The sequence below is a fragment of the Scaptodrosophila lebanonensis genome, unplaced genomic scaffold (genome assembly GCF_003285725.1).
Source record: "Scaptodrosophila lebanonensis strain 11010-0011.00,11010-0021.00 unplaced genomic scaffold, SlebRS2 tig00001418-arrow-arrow-pilon, whole genome shotgun sequence".
Taxonomy (NCBI): Eukaryota; Metazoa; Arthropoda; class Insecta; order Diptera; family Drosophilidae; genus Scaptodrosophila; species Scaptodrosophila lebanonensis.
The window spans coordinates 2,274,399-2,287,536 of record NW_022060744.1 but is presented as its reverse complement, the minus strand read 5'-3'; the positions used below and the strand labels follow the sequence as shown (position 1 = coordinate 2,287,536).

The following is a 13,138-nucleotide window of genomic DNA, read 5'->3' as shown; positions in this document are numbered from 1 at the left end:
AAAAATTCGCCAGTTTGGTTCAAAATTAAAAATTGATTTCTAAAGCCAATTTAGCCCTCAAATTTGTGGGTCCTTAATATAGTTTACTCATGGAACTTCCAGTTAATACTACAAGTATATACTCGTATATTTAAAATTACTCTTCAATTATTCTCAATTTGTAGTTCAATTTATTAATAATATTTAGACTACATTTTAAAATTCAAAATCAATGTAGAGCCACCTAGCAAGGAATTAGTTTTTGCATAAAAAACTTACGGTTAGCTCAACCATAGTAGAGTGCTGAGAAAACCTGATTCTTTTTAAACTTTATAGATAATTTTACCCACTTTTGGGTCAAATTCTTTCAGCTCTCTTACTGAAAAATGAACACCCAGTTGAGTTGTGTGTTGATAGTTAATATTCGTTTTAGAAACATTTCAAGTATTTGAAGCTGCTTACAATATGAGGATATATGTTTGTCCGTCTGAACGCCTACATTTCAAAGAATATTAAAGTTGAATACCGCTAAGTAATTGTATATATTCTACTTATCATTGGGCACAACAAGTTTTTGTTCTTTGCTGTTAATTAACATGTAAAATATTTCGTTTTCGAATTTTTTCATTCTACTTCTGAGAGGGATTCCGTGATCTATTCATTTAAATTACAGAGCAGCAGTTACAGTTGCTTCAAGCATCTTTAGACATTCTTAATGAAGTATGTGGTAGCTTCTGTATTCTGTCTTGTTAGCAGCATACCACTATAATCAACTGATAATCAGATTAGAATCAGAATCGAACAGCAGCCAACAAATTCCAATGGAAAATAAGAAGGAACGGAAGCTCACTTTTCTTCAACATCCGCTCTCGCTTCTGTGGTCGCTTTTGGGCGCTCATATTTGGGCCAGAAGCGCCGTCAAAACAATTAACAAAAATCAAAGGTCTAGCTCAAAATTAAGCAACGTCATTGTCATAAATTCCTATCGTTTGTCGAGTGTCGATTATCGATTGTCGAGCTGTGATGGTGATGGTAGTTCGAAGATTTGAAAGGCGAATCCACACTCGTGAGCTTTCAAATATGGAATTTCGCGAGCACTTCCGTTCGACAACTTGGCCGTGACTCATACTTGGACCGCAGATTACTGTCTAATTGCACATTTTGTGGATTTATTTGGACCAGTTTTTTGCTACCTCAACCCATGCTGTCTGCCTTGATCCGAAAAAAATACTCGTATTTAACTTTGAACTAAAAAACTCGTTCAAGTTCAATTTCTTCGTTCCATGTTGAAAAAAAATAAAAATAAATAAATAAGAAAAAAGCCGACAAAACAAAGTTTAAAACGCAACAACTTTTTACCTAGCCTTGCAAAAAAAAATGTTAGCAGCCATAAAAAAATAAAACATTTTCATATAAGAAAAAAAAGAGAGCGCCCCCAAAAGAAATGAAAAGAAAAGAAAAAGTATAAGAATGAGGCAGAGAAAAGTCCAAAGAAGACATATATATTCAATCGAATTAAAATGCATTCAAGTAGCAATGACACTGACTGCCCAAAAAGCCAAGCAAAACGAACAGCAACGGGAAAGATACGGATACAAAGATACAGATACACGCAGCATCGGCAAAAGTTATTGTAACTTTTAGCTTGGGGCGCATCCCATTCTTGTTGTTGTTGTTGTTGTTGTTGTTGCCGGGCGTGGGCCACGCGCCTATTGCGACGCATTTCCTTTCTGACCTCAATCGCTGGCTGGCTGGCTGGCTGACTGGATGGTTGGCTGGCTGGGCGATGCGTGACTGTCAGACCAACGGACCTTTTCAGACCTTCAGCCTCAGCTACAGGCTCAGCCGCAGCCTCAGCCTCAGCCCCATTGCCCAACCACCCGTCCCGGACCTCACCTCAACAACTTTTGCCGTTGTTGGCATTTAAACAAAATACAACAACAAAATGTTATCTTGGGCTTGCCCGAAGATGTGAGTCCCTTTACAACTTTCTGTTTTCCGCTTCAAAAAGGACATTCTCACGCATTAAGCAGAAATATAATTTTGTGGGCTCAACAGTTGTCATTGCCGATAGAGGAAAATACACACTCATGGGAATAGAATGACTAGGAAACTAGGAAAATGTGATGCAAAACGATGATTGATAGGATGGGTTTAAAAAAAGACTATTATCGATAGTTTCAATGAATTTTAAGGACTATCGATAACAGCAATAATGTATAAAAAAAGTTACAAGTGAATTTGTGGTATTATTGAAAGTACATATGTATTTGCTGAAAAAGCGATGATCGATAGTATCGATGACTATCAATAGGCACTTCTAAATCACGATCGATAGTCTCAACGGATTCTGGCGACTGTCGATCGTTTTATCCTTAGAGGTAAGACCATAAAAATGTAGTTATTATTAATATTATATTTATTGAAATCAACAATGATCGATAGCATCGATGGCGAATATCGAAAATTTTAGTGCAAGACCTTAAAAATATTTGTTTTGTGTGTAAAAAAAGTAATAAATTGCTATTTTATATAATATAAAATATATACATATTCATTAAAAAAGCATAGTCGATTATATATGTTACTATCAATAGAAATAGATTTAGGCAGGTATAGATTTAAAGAAAATGAATTACTATATTTTTTTGAAAAAATGAAATGATGATCGATAATATGGATGGATTCCTCAAACTATCGGTAGTTGTAATCAAATTAAGTTCGATTTATTATCGAACTAAATAATGCGTAGTCAAATGTTTGTGTGTCCCCAAATTTCGTAGCAATATTTCAGAATAAAGAGAGATTAGATTAAAGTCTGCTTAAAATCTGATTAAAATTGTTGTTTAATCTTAAGGCATGGTCAGACTGGCAAGCAAGTTGTCATAAACAGAATGTTTCCCTAATTAAAAGCAACACTACTTCTATTCAGATATCAATTGATTTATATTTTTTTTACTTTTTTTTTAAATTAATCGCATGAAGTTAATAGAGACAAGTCTGCAACTTTTAAGACAAAAGAATACATTAAAATTTATTTTATAAAAAAAAATGTATTTTAATATTAATTTTGAACGTCTAAATGCCTTAAAAAGTACTTATAATAGATAACTCCGACTCTACTCAATGCCATTATACTTGTAAGCCCTAAATACTTAATATGGTTTTAAATTGAAATCTTGAATTTAAATATATGGCCGCCCCTTTTTTGAATTGTTTCCGAATAAGATAGACATTTTTTGCAGAGTATTTAAAATGATTATAAAAGCCTCGTACCAATAAGAAATCGAGCAGACTTTCTTTGTTGTGGCTCTTGTCTTGTCTTTTAGCCGTTTTGCTTTTTTTTTGTTAACTTTTTTCTTCATTGCTTTTTCTGGACGCCCCAATGCGGCAACTTTTTGGCCGCTGCTGCTTTTTAACGTTCTTTCGCACCGTTTTGTTCTTAATGCTGTTGCTGTGTTTGTTGGTGTTTGTGCGTTGCTCGTGTTCTATACTCTATACCCGAAAGGGTCGAGTGCATGCGTACTTGTATGACTAGCATGAGTCGATGGAGACAGGTTCGTTCGTCTGTTCGACAGTATGAACAGCGACAACTGATGAGCCATACTAGATAGGGGGACCACACTTGTCACATGAACTTGTCTTACGCATATGCATATCGTGCTTATAATTAAACATTTTAGCTCTGAAAAATGTTATATTATTTTATGGAGCTGAAGAGATCAGTGCGGAAATCAATCTTAGCATCAATTTTTTTTGTGTTTCTAAATATATCGTAACCAAATTAAGTTTAATTTGGAAATTATATAAATAGGTACAACTTTTTTTGTTGTAAAATATATCTGTACCAAATTAAATATTTAGAAATGATTTTTAGTGCCACACTAAACTCTGAAGTCATATGAAAATCGGCACACTCTGACTATACTTAGAACTTTTGTTGTTTACAAATATATCTTTACCAAATTAAATATTATATATATAAATAAATGTTTTATAAGGCCACACTATATATGAAAATGATGGCACTCTAATCATAGCTACAATAGAATTCTGCATTTTTAGCCAGTCGACCAATTGATGCAGAAATCAATCTTAGTACCAAACATTTCTTCTTCACCAGGTTGGGTATTTATGGGAATTTCTGTAGCTGGAAATCGTTACACTAACCGTTAAAGCAACGAATTATGCAAGAAAATTGAAAGATGCTGTGGCAGAGAGAGAGAGAGAGAGGGGCGTTCGCAGAGTATTAAACAATCGGTTTCGCGTTTATTTCACATTCTACTCGTTTTTATCTTCAGTTATTTTGTTGTTGTTGTTGTTGCTTTTGGCTCACAAAGATGCTTTTAAATGATTAAACGCCGTGATTTCTTATGTTTCCTACACATTTTGTTGGGCCTGGGTCTGGGTCTGTGGGTTCGGGCCTGGGCCTGGGCCTGGGCCTGGGCCTGGGCCGGGGCCGAGGCCCAACTCATATCAGTTTTGTTTTATTTCTCTTTCTCGTCGCCGTTGTCTCTCTTTTTTCGCTTGAAAAATCACATGGGTGACATTAAGCTCTGAACTGAAATCGTCGCGTTATTCCACACACACACACACACACACACACAGATAGGGACAGCCACGGCATAAATGTATATGCAGACATGCCATTGTATTTAATAAGCAGCGCACATCTATGAGATATAGCCAACAAAATGAAACGAAACGAAACGTAACGCCAAAAACTCGAAAACGTTCGCATTTAGCTAATCGATATGCTCGAACCAATTTGTATTTATATTTGAATGGCCGCCACGGCTTTCTGGCCATGTGTGGGGGCCAACAATCGTGGCCCGGGGCTCGTCCCATCTCGTCTCGTCTCGACTCGACTCAACTCAACTCGTCATCGTCATCAGCGTTAATAGGCCCCGCAGCTTTGCGGCAATAAAAATCACATTTTTGACAAATTTTTTATTCAACAGCGTCAGCTTCGTGTCACGCGTCACGCCCTGCTGCCCTCCAACTCACTCACTCACTCACTCACTCACTCATAGCTTGTTGTATCTTTACAGAAAAGTGTAAATGTTTTTGCTTTTGTTTTTAAACGCCACACACTCTTAAGCAAAATGGGAATTAGTCGGCTATTGAAGAGCATCTTTGTCTTTGAAGTAATCAACATATTCCAGAGTTTATAAAGCATTTTGGTTTTGAAGCATATGTGAGTCCAATTTACTGGCATCTAACTAGTCCCTCCCAGCAATCGAAGCCATTTTTTATTATTATTTTTATTTTAGTTATCAAATTACTATAAGATTATTAATATTATTACAATAAAGATATAGAATACTAGTGTGTTATAATTTCAACTTGAAAAAAAAAACCTCAAAAATAAGACACGTTGGGGGAATTTTACTTGCCATTTGGTCAGCTATGGTCAGAGACATGACAGACCTTACAAACTAAAAATGTAGTACTTACAAAAATTATACTTAAAAGCTAATTGGTAAGGAGCAGAAGAGGGAAAATTTGATTCCCAGTCCGGCAATCTATGCCATGGCCAGTCCTTTTAGTTTCGTAGAAAAAATAATATATTCTTTACAAATGGCTAAAGTCTAATTAGCGAGAGATATCGAGACTTTGAAGTAATAGAATCTATTTAATATTATATACCATTTGAAAGAATTTTGCAACAATGTCAGAGCCTATTTTTAGAAATAGGCGCTTTAATTTAATCGAAATTTTTTAACATATACTCCTAATCAGTAGACTTCATTTATTTTTGGCATTATCCACAACAACCAATTCAAAACTTTCCCACTCCTCTTCATCCTGTTGTCAACATCTAAAAATTTCAAAATTTATAACACTATCCGTTGGCGATATGCCGTGATAAAATTTCATTTTAAAAAAAAAAAACCCCATCTTACATCAAGGCTGAATCAAGGTGTCTGCTACCAAGCTGAAGGGCCTCTAATAGCCCAGCCTTAACAGCCCTCTCCCCCCCCCCCCCCCCCCCCCCCCCGTTCCACCGTTCCACCTTAAGCAACGACTTTAAGGGCAACCCCAGCAAATACAATTTTAAATAAATGCCTTTTACAACTTTACAAAAGTTATATTGAATTCGAATTTCAAGCTGAATTTCATTTGAATTTTATGCAAAATTCAAGTCAAAGACTTGCAACAAATTGTGGCAAGCACTAAATTGTTTATGCAATTCTCTCAAAACTCTGACAAAACTGACAAAACTCTGCAAAAAGAATGACAACAATTTTATGAGAACCACTTAGAGGTTGAACTTTCTGGCATTTTAGCGACAAGTAGGTCTATATTTTTTTGACTGTACTGTAAAAGAAGAGTGCCGGAACTATAACAACAACAACAACAACAAGAACAACACACAACAACAACCATTGGGAATGCAAGAAAAGAAATGAAAATTAATTTCAAAACAAATTAAACGCGTTGTGCACAAAAGCGTAACGGCTCAAAAAAAAAAAAAAATGCCGACGCCATCATCAAGTGGCAGTACGTGAATTGGCAAAAAAAATATATATATATATCCAGATATATATGTGTAAAGTAAAATGGGCAGCACCATGACAAACTAAAAACAAAGGCACAACAATTTGTTGGCCTTTTAAAAGCCACGCACAAGTTTTCAGTGACAATTTCTGATTGCCGATTGCTGATTGCTGTCGTCGTCGAGCCGCCTGGCTGGCAGAGCCGAGAAAAAGGCTGCTTATCAGAACATGCCCCCTCCCCGCCCCCCCAACACAGTGAGACTAGCTGGCGGCAAATTCAACTGCAATTGATTGAAAAGCCATTTTGAAATCTAATATCTGGCGAGAGCAGCAGTTTTGTCAAAACTTTTCCAACGTAATGAGCTCGCGACGAGCATTGAGTTGTGGGTTGCTAGGCTGGCAATTAAAAGGGTAAACTATAAAACTGACAACGACAATGCCAACAACAGCAGCAGCAGCGATAAAAAAAACTAAAAACTAAAAAAAAGTTAACAACTTTGATCGCCAAGCCGGCCAACCAGCCAGCCAGAGAGCAGCTGCCGGTGAAATTTTATACCCAAGTTGGTGCGACAAACCCGACTCTGACTTGCCGCCTCACGTTCCATATTTTCTCAAATTGATAAGCGACTGCCTGTCGGCCTGTCTGCCCGTCTGCCCGTCTGCCCGTCTGCCTGCCTGCTGCCTGCCTTTTATAATTGCTGGCCGAAACGAGCATGGCACAGCAATACTAGAGATATAGTTATAGATACGTTTTAATTTTCACATAAAAAAGCAAAAGAAAACAAAGTGAATAGAAAATTTCACATTCACACAATTTGGTTGCAGCGGCCGGCCGTTCGGCTCCGTGTAATAAAAGTTGCGTAAATATTAGAGGGAATATACATCTACACACACACACACACACACACACACACACACACATACATACATATATATACTATGCATATAGACTTGTTAAAATGGAAAATACGAAACGCACGAAATGGAGAATGGCAGATGAAGTAGCGTTCCGGAGTCGACTCTAATTGCCAAACTCTAAGTAAACGCTGAAAGGGAAGACGACCAACTGCAACAACAACAACAAGAATAACAACAATAGCTCCCATTGCCTGATATTCTGTATTTTGGGCAAAAACAAAAACAAGTTCTCCGCACAAACAGATACAAATTTCAACGAATTTAGCAACAATTAGAAGGAATTGAAGTGCGAAATGATGTTTATGAAACGTTTTTCAATTAAACGTTTTTCAAGCCGAGTTTTCGGAAATATTTTAATGCCTATCTAGCTTGAGGGTAGAAGAATTATAATTGTTGAAAAGACTGCAAATAGGTATGCAAAGGTATAGAAAAGAATGCTATGAAGAGTTTCTCCAAATGCTTTTCACAAACCTTATTAAGCCTTCAGCCTATAAGGGAATTGTGGAAAAGACATGAAATACAGATACATTTTGTAAACAATTTTTCGACACGTTTTTCAATTCAAAGTAACAAATTGTTTTTCTAAACGTTTGTGAATTTAAATAGAGCATAGTGTTATTGAGAAAGAGATTTATAATAGGTGTGTTGAGTATTCTTCAAAATTCTTTCAATTCAAACTACAAATGTTTGGCTACATTGTATAAACGAGTGCTGATTGTGAAAAGAAAAAGCCTTTCTAAATGCTATTTTCGATTCATGCTTCTTTAATTTCCTGTACGCTTCAACAAATTCCTACATAGTACGAAAAGGAAATTTTAAAAACAATTTCTAAGGAAAGGATGACTTAATTCAAATTTAAGACCAATGCTTTGAACATTTTTAAACTAAGTACTATATAAGAGAAAATTAATTGCTGAATCATGCCCAATGTAACAATTCCTTCCAAGCGATTTTAATAACTTTTCTTTGGAGAGAGAGCTATAATTGATAATAACAGCTATGAAAAGTTTTTCTAAGCGTTTTTCCATTAATAAGCGAAATTTATTAAAAGCGAATAAAATGATTAGGCTTTTATTTAATTCAAAATAAAAACATTTCTTTATTTTTGAAGTTTTTAAATTTGTCTAAAATCAATTTAAAAAACTTAGAAAATACTCCAAAAAGATTTGCTCAGTGAAAAATAAATGAATTTTTGTTCAAAGAACTTCAATCAGTTAACCAAATAATTAGGCTCCTCAGTGATTTGTGTAACTAAACAGATTTTGATGAACCACGGCATTGAAAAGAAACGATATTTTCAAATGAGCCGAATATATCTGCCACTACGAATATATTATAACTACGCCAAGAATTTTGGAAACTAATAGCATTTACATCAGCTTTTATATTTCCAGAGCTGTACTTTGATTTTTTGGTTTCTCACAGATTTTCAACTCAAAATAATGCTGCAAATCAAACTGGAAATGTTTCTGTCGACAATGCAAAATCGAAAATAAACTTAACTAGTTTTTATAGCTAAAAAGGCATAGAGCACGAGCTTGGAGGGTGGTGTAATGCGTGTCGAAAAATAAAAGAATTAGATAACAAGATATCCAGCGCTATTAAGTAGTATTAGTTTCTTTTAAAAAATTGTGCAAGTTGTTGCAAGACAAACGGAAGAAAATTAATTGTTCTTTAATTGAATACACCTTTGAGTTTTCAAATAAGTGGTTTTGCCTCAATCGATAAAAAATATGTTTAAAAATTAAGAGAAATATACATTTTATCAACATAGCTCCAGCTTCAAAGTAAAGTTTGCAAAAACAAAAAAAAATTTGATTAAAGTTGTTGCTTAAGTTTATGAAAAGACCCCTTCCCAGCTTAAAAATACATGCTTAAAAAAATAAAAGAAGAAGAAATCTGAAGCATTTGTTGTTTAAATCTATGATAAGACCTATTTTCTAGCCTATAATATTTAAAAAGAAATTTATGAAAATTTCATCAAAGTTTCTAGGGATTCAAAATAGATAAAACGCAAATGGAAAAATTTTAAAAAACCACGAAACTTTAAAGTTACACTCGAAGTTGCACAGACAATCGGAAATGTACGGCTTTAATGCTTAGCTGGTAACTGAGAAATTAATGTGTGTGTGTAATGTTTTGTTAATATGCATTTAACAAACAAGCGTTTCGAACATTTTAGAGTGCGGCGGTGCAGCATTTAACAATGCAAAGGACTCCCCATGCCCCACCGCACACCGCTAAACCACAGCACTTGCACTTCCACCCACACATACACCCACACACACACACACACACACACACACACATGAGCACACACACAAATAGAAGCTGCCATTAAAATGTCATGTACTTGGTGGTGACGACATTGCTGTCGTTGGTGGCTGCACTTGGCGCTAAAAACTAAAACCAATTTCGAATGCAACCGTTGCCCGAAAAACAAATTTTTGACCAAAAATGCAGCGCGCATAGAGTTTTATTGGCCTGTAACTATGCCTCTACGCCCCTCTCCCCCCACCCCCTACACCACTGGCTCGCTTACAATTGCACGTACACACAGACACACACACACAGACACACACACACATATACTTGTATACATGCATACTAATGTACAAATAGTTTTTCCGCTAATGTTGTCTAACCTAACGCCGCTGTCGCTGTCGCTACCGCTGCCGCTACCACTGCCGACGTCAACGTTCACGTCCACGTCCACGTTGAGAATGCAGGCAAAAGGCAACCGAAGCGCAGTGGCCGTGGTGGCCGCACCGTTTACAAAACCAACAAAAGACGAAACCACGAAACGGCGCAACAGCAACAACAACGACAATGATATATTGTAATGACAATATGATAATAATGTTGAGCCTGTGATCGTTGCATACAAATACAAATACACGCACACACACGCACGAGCACACACAGAGAGACAAACAGGTAAAGGCTCTGCATAGAAAAGTGCAGAGAGTGAGGGAGCGAGAGTAGACAGACAAGTTGCTGTTGCTCCTGCTGATTGCTGTTCTTTGGCAAGCAAGTGGTGAGCAAGTGAATGAACCAATAACGGGTACACGGGTGCAGAGAGCACATACTCGTATACTACATACATGCATACATATGCATGTAGGCATGTATGTAAAAATCAACAACAACAACAGTTAGAAGAGAAACTGCATGCACTTGCATTGCATTGGCACTGGCACCGTTTGAATATTGAAACAACAAATTTGTTGCTCACATTATTATTTTGATGCCCTATGTTCAAAGGGTGAAAGGGTTTCCCCTAGCAGATATGCATACACTTCATTTTTTTTCAACATACTTATATTACGGACATAGGAGCGATCAGTTACACTATTTTCACTGCAGGACTGTTGCAGACTGGGAGAGAGAGAGAGAGGAAGAGTAAGAGCGGAGCGGGTAGGAGTCCAACTTCTACTATTTTTTTTATTTTTTTGCTTTGCTTTGCTTTACCTTTGATTTGAATTCTGCTCCTGGTGCTTTGATGCTGCCGACTCTGCTGCCGCTGCGCTGCTGACGCTAGTGCTGTTTATTTCACTGCTTTTTTTACACTTTGCTGAACTTGGCAAACTTCTTAAACATCTGCTGCTACTGCTGCTACTTCTTCTTCAATTGCACACTTGCTCAATATTTTTAATCGCTTTGGATTTGATTTTTCAAAAATTTAATTGCATATTAATTGGCAGCGTCGTATGAATGGTTGGAAAAAAAAATAACAACAATGCACACACCAGAAAAAAAATAAAAGTAAACGCGAGCGACGTTGAAACCGATCTACCGAATTATCGAAATCCTGAAATACTAGTGGCCTGCAATTTCTATAATTATTGCCCTTTGCCTTTATCTATTTTCATTAATTTTTTTTTATTTCGATATTTGGTGTTTGCCCAAAATGTAACTGTGTTTTAGGCGTGGGAGTTGTCGCCAACAACAAAACAACACACACTCACACACGGCGGCGGCGTTGACGCGATGACTGCGGCGATTGGTTTGAAGTAATTTTTGTTGGTTAATATTTTTCGTAAATTTTAACAACTTTAGCCGAACAGAACACAGATATAGTTTTGGTAGTTACTGTGTAAATAAATAAAAGTGGCAAAGACGAATAAAATCGTGGGCGCAGAACCAGTTTTGAAACTACTGGCGAACAACAAACTAACCGGAGACCGCACGATGCGAAGTACTGTGAAGTGAAGCGAACACGTTTGGCGATAGCCGCGACGACGACTATTCACGACAACGCTCCGAGAGTTACTGACGGGCAGGCCGGCCGTGTGGAACTTGTAAACCGTTCGTTGCCATCGAACCAAACCAGCCAGCCGTTCGTTCGTTCGTTCGATTGTTGGCTTGTTCGTGTGGAATGCAATCCACATGCTGCGCCGCCGCTTTGCAATGTGTGCGTGTGTGTGTCGTCTGTTTGTGTGCATGTGTATGAATGAGGTTGCACTCGAGGGTGAGTGCGCAAAATTATTCATTTGATTCGAAGTGTGTTTGAAGCACTCAAATGCTGTTAACTTTGAATATGGAAGCATTTTTAGGTCTAAAAAAATGAGTAATGCTATGCAAATCGTTTGTTTATTTTTTTCGTTCTGCATCTAATGCCCTCTAAAGAGCTAACACTTTTGGAATTCGAGTTGGACTGAGCTTTAAACAAAATAGAAACCAAGCAAAGAAACCAGGCAAACTAATGAAAGAAATGTAAATACTTAGAAATCAAAAATGAAACCAACATGAACGCTTTTGAAATCAATCTAAAATATACGAAGAATGCGCTGTTTTTTTTTTTCATCGTAAAAGCTTGATTTGGGATTAATTTGTACAAAACTTTTGTATCCCCAAAATAAATATAAGCTATTTATTTAGCGTGCAAATAATGGTTGGTCAATTTTCCAAACATCCATGAACATTTCAAAAAAATTTCGGTAAGAATCCGGCAGTATTCTAACAATCGTATTTTTCCCATATTGTGATTCCATATTTGAAGTAAGCACATGTAGAAATTGAAGGGGTCGAATCGAATTGAACTTTTTGAAACATAGTAGATAGAAGGGTGAATGTAATCTTTAAAATATACAAACTCTCTGCGTCGCATCAGTCCCATAAGTCGGAAACTGAGTGAGAATATTTTTCTGATCATATAATGAATCATTTGATGGAAAAGGAAAATTATTAAAAAAAACTCTAAAAATATAACTAAATAAATGAAATTTCAATGCGAATAGTCTAATATTCTTTAGAAATTCAATTTCAAAACTTTCCGTAGCATTGCTACATTACGATTTCTTCTAATCCTATCTACAAAACGTTTTAGTCCTAACACTAAACTTTTTATTTTGGAATTGCAATTTCAACTGGCTGTACGTTAACTTTTCAATTTGTTCCAGGCAAAGACTTATTTTATTCTTCGTATTCTTTTATTCTATACTTCTTATACTATTCTTAAATTCTTCTTATAGTCTTCGTAGATTTTTCTTGTATTCTTTCTCCTCTGATTCACTCCTTTATTTTTCATTTCATATTTTTATTATTTCATATTTATATTGGTCATCTATTTATTTTAGATTCTTGTTATACACTTGTTATACTCTTCTTAAATTCGTTTATTTTTTCCTATTGCTTTTATACTCTTCTTATATTTTTCTTTTTTTTCCTTTTATATTCTTGTAAAATTCTTCTTATACATTTCTACTAATTATTTTTGGTGTTTGATTTACATGAGTGGT

At 36.0% G+C, this 13,138-nt stretch overlaps 1 protein-coding gene across 1 annotated transcript in view; it reads right to left on the bottom strand.

Moving 5' to 3' along the window:
* The window catches only part of LOC115633411 (cell wall protein IFF7), a 159,818-nt gene extending 148,185 nt beyond the window's left edge, over nucleotides 1–11,633 (bottom strand). The window contains exon 1 of the mRNA XM_030530855.1: nucleotides 10,869–11,633. The gene's annotated coding sequence lies outside the window, so the exon portion shown is untranslated. The remainder of the gene's footprint in view (nucleotides 1–10,868) is intronic.
* Nucleotides 11,634–13,138: the final 1,505 nt, after the last annotated feature.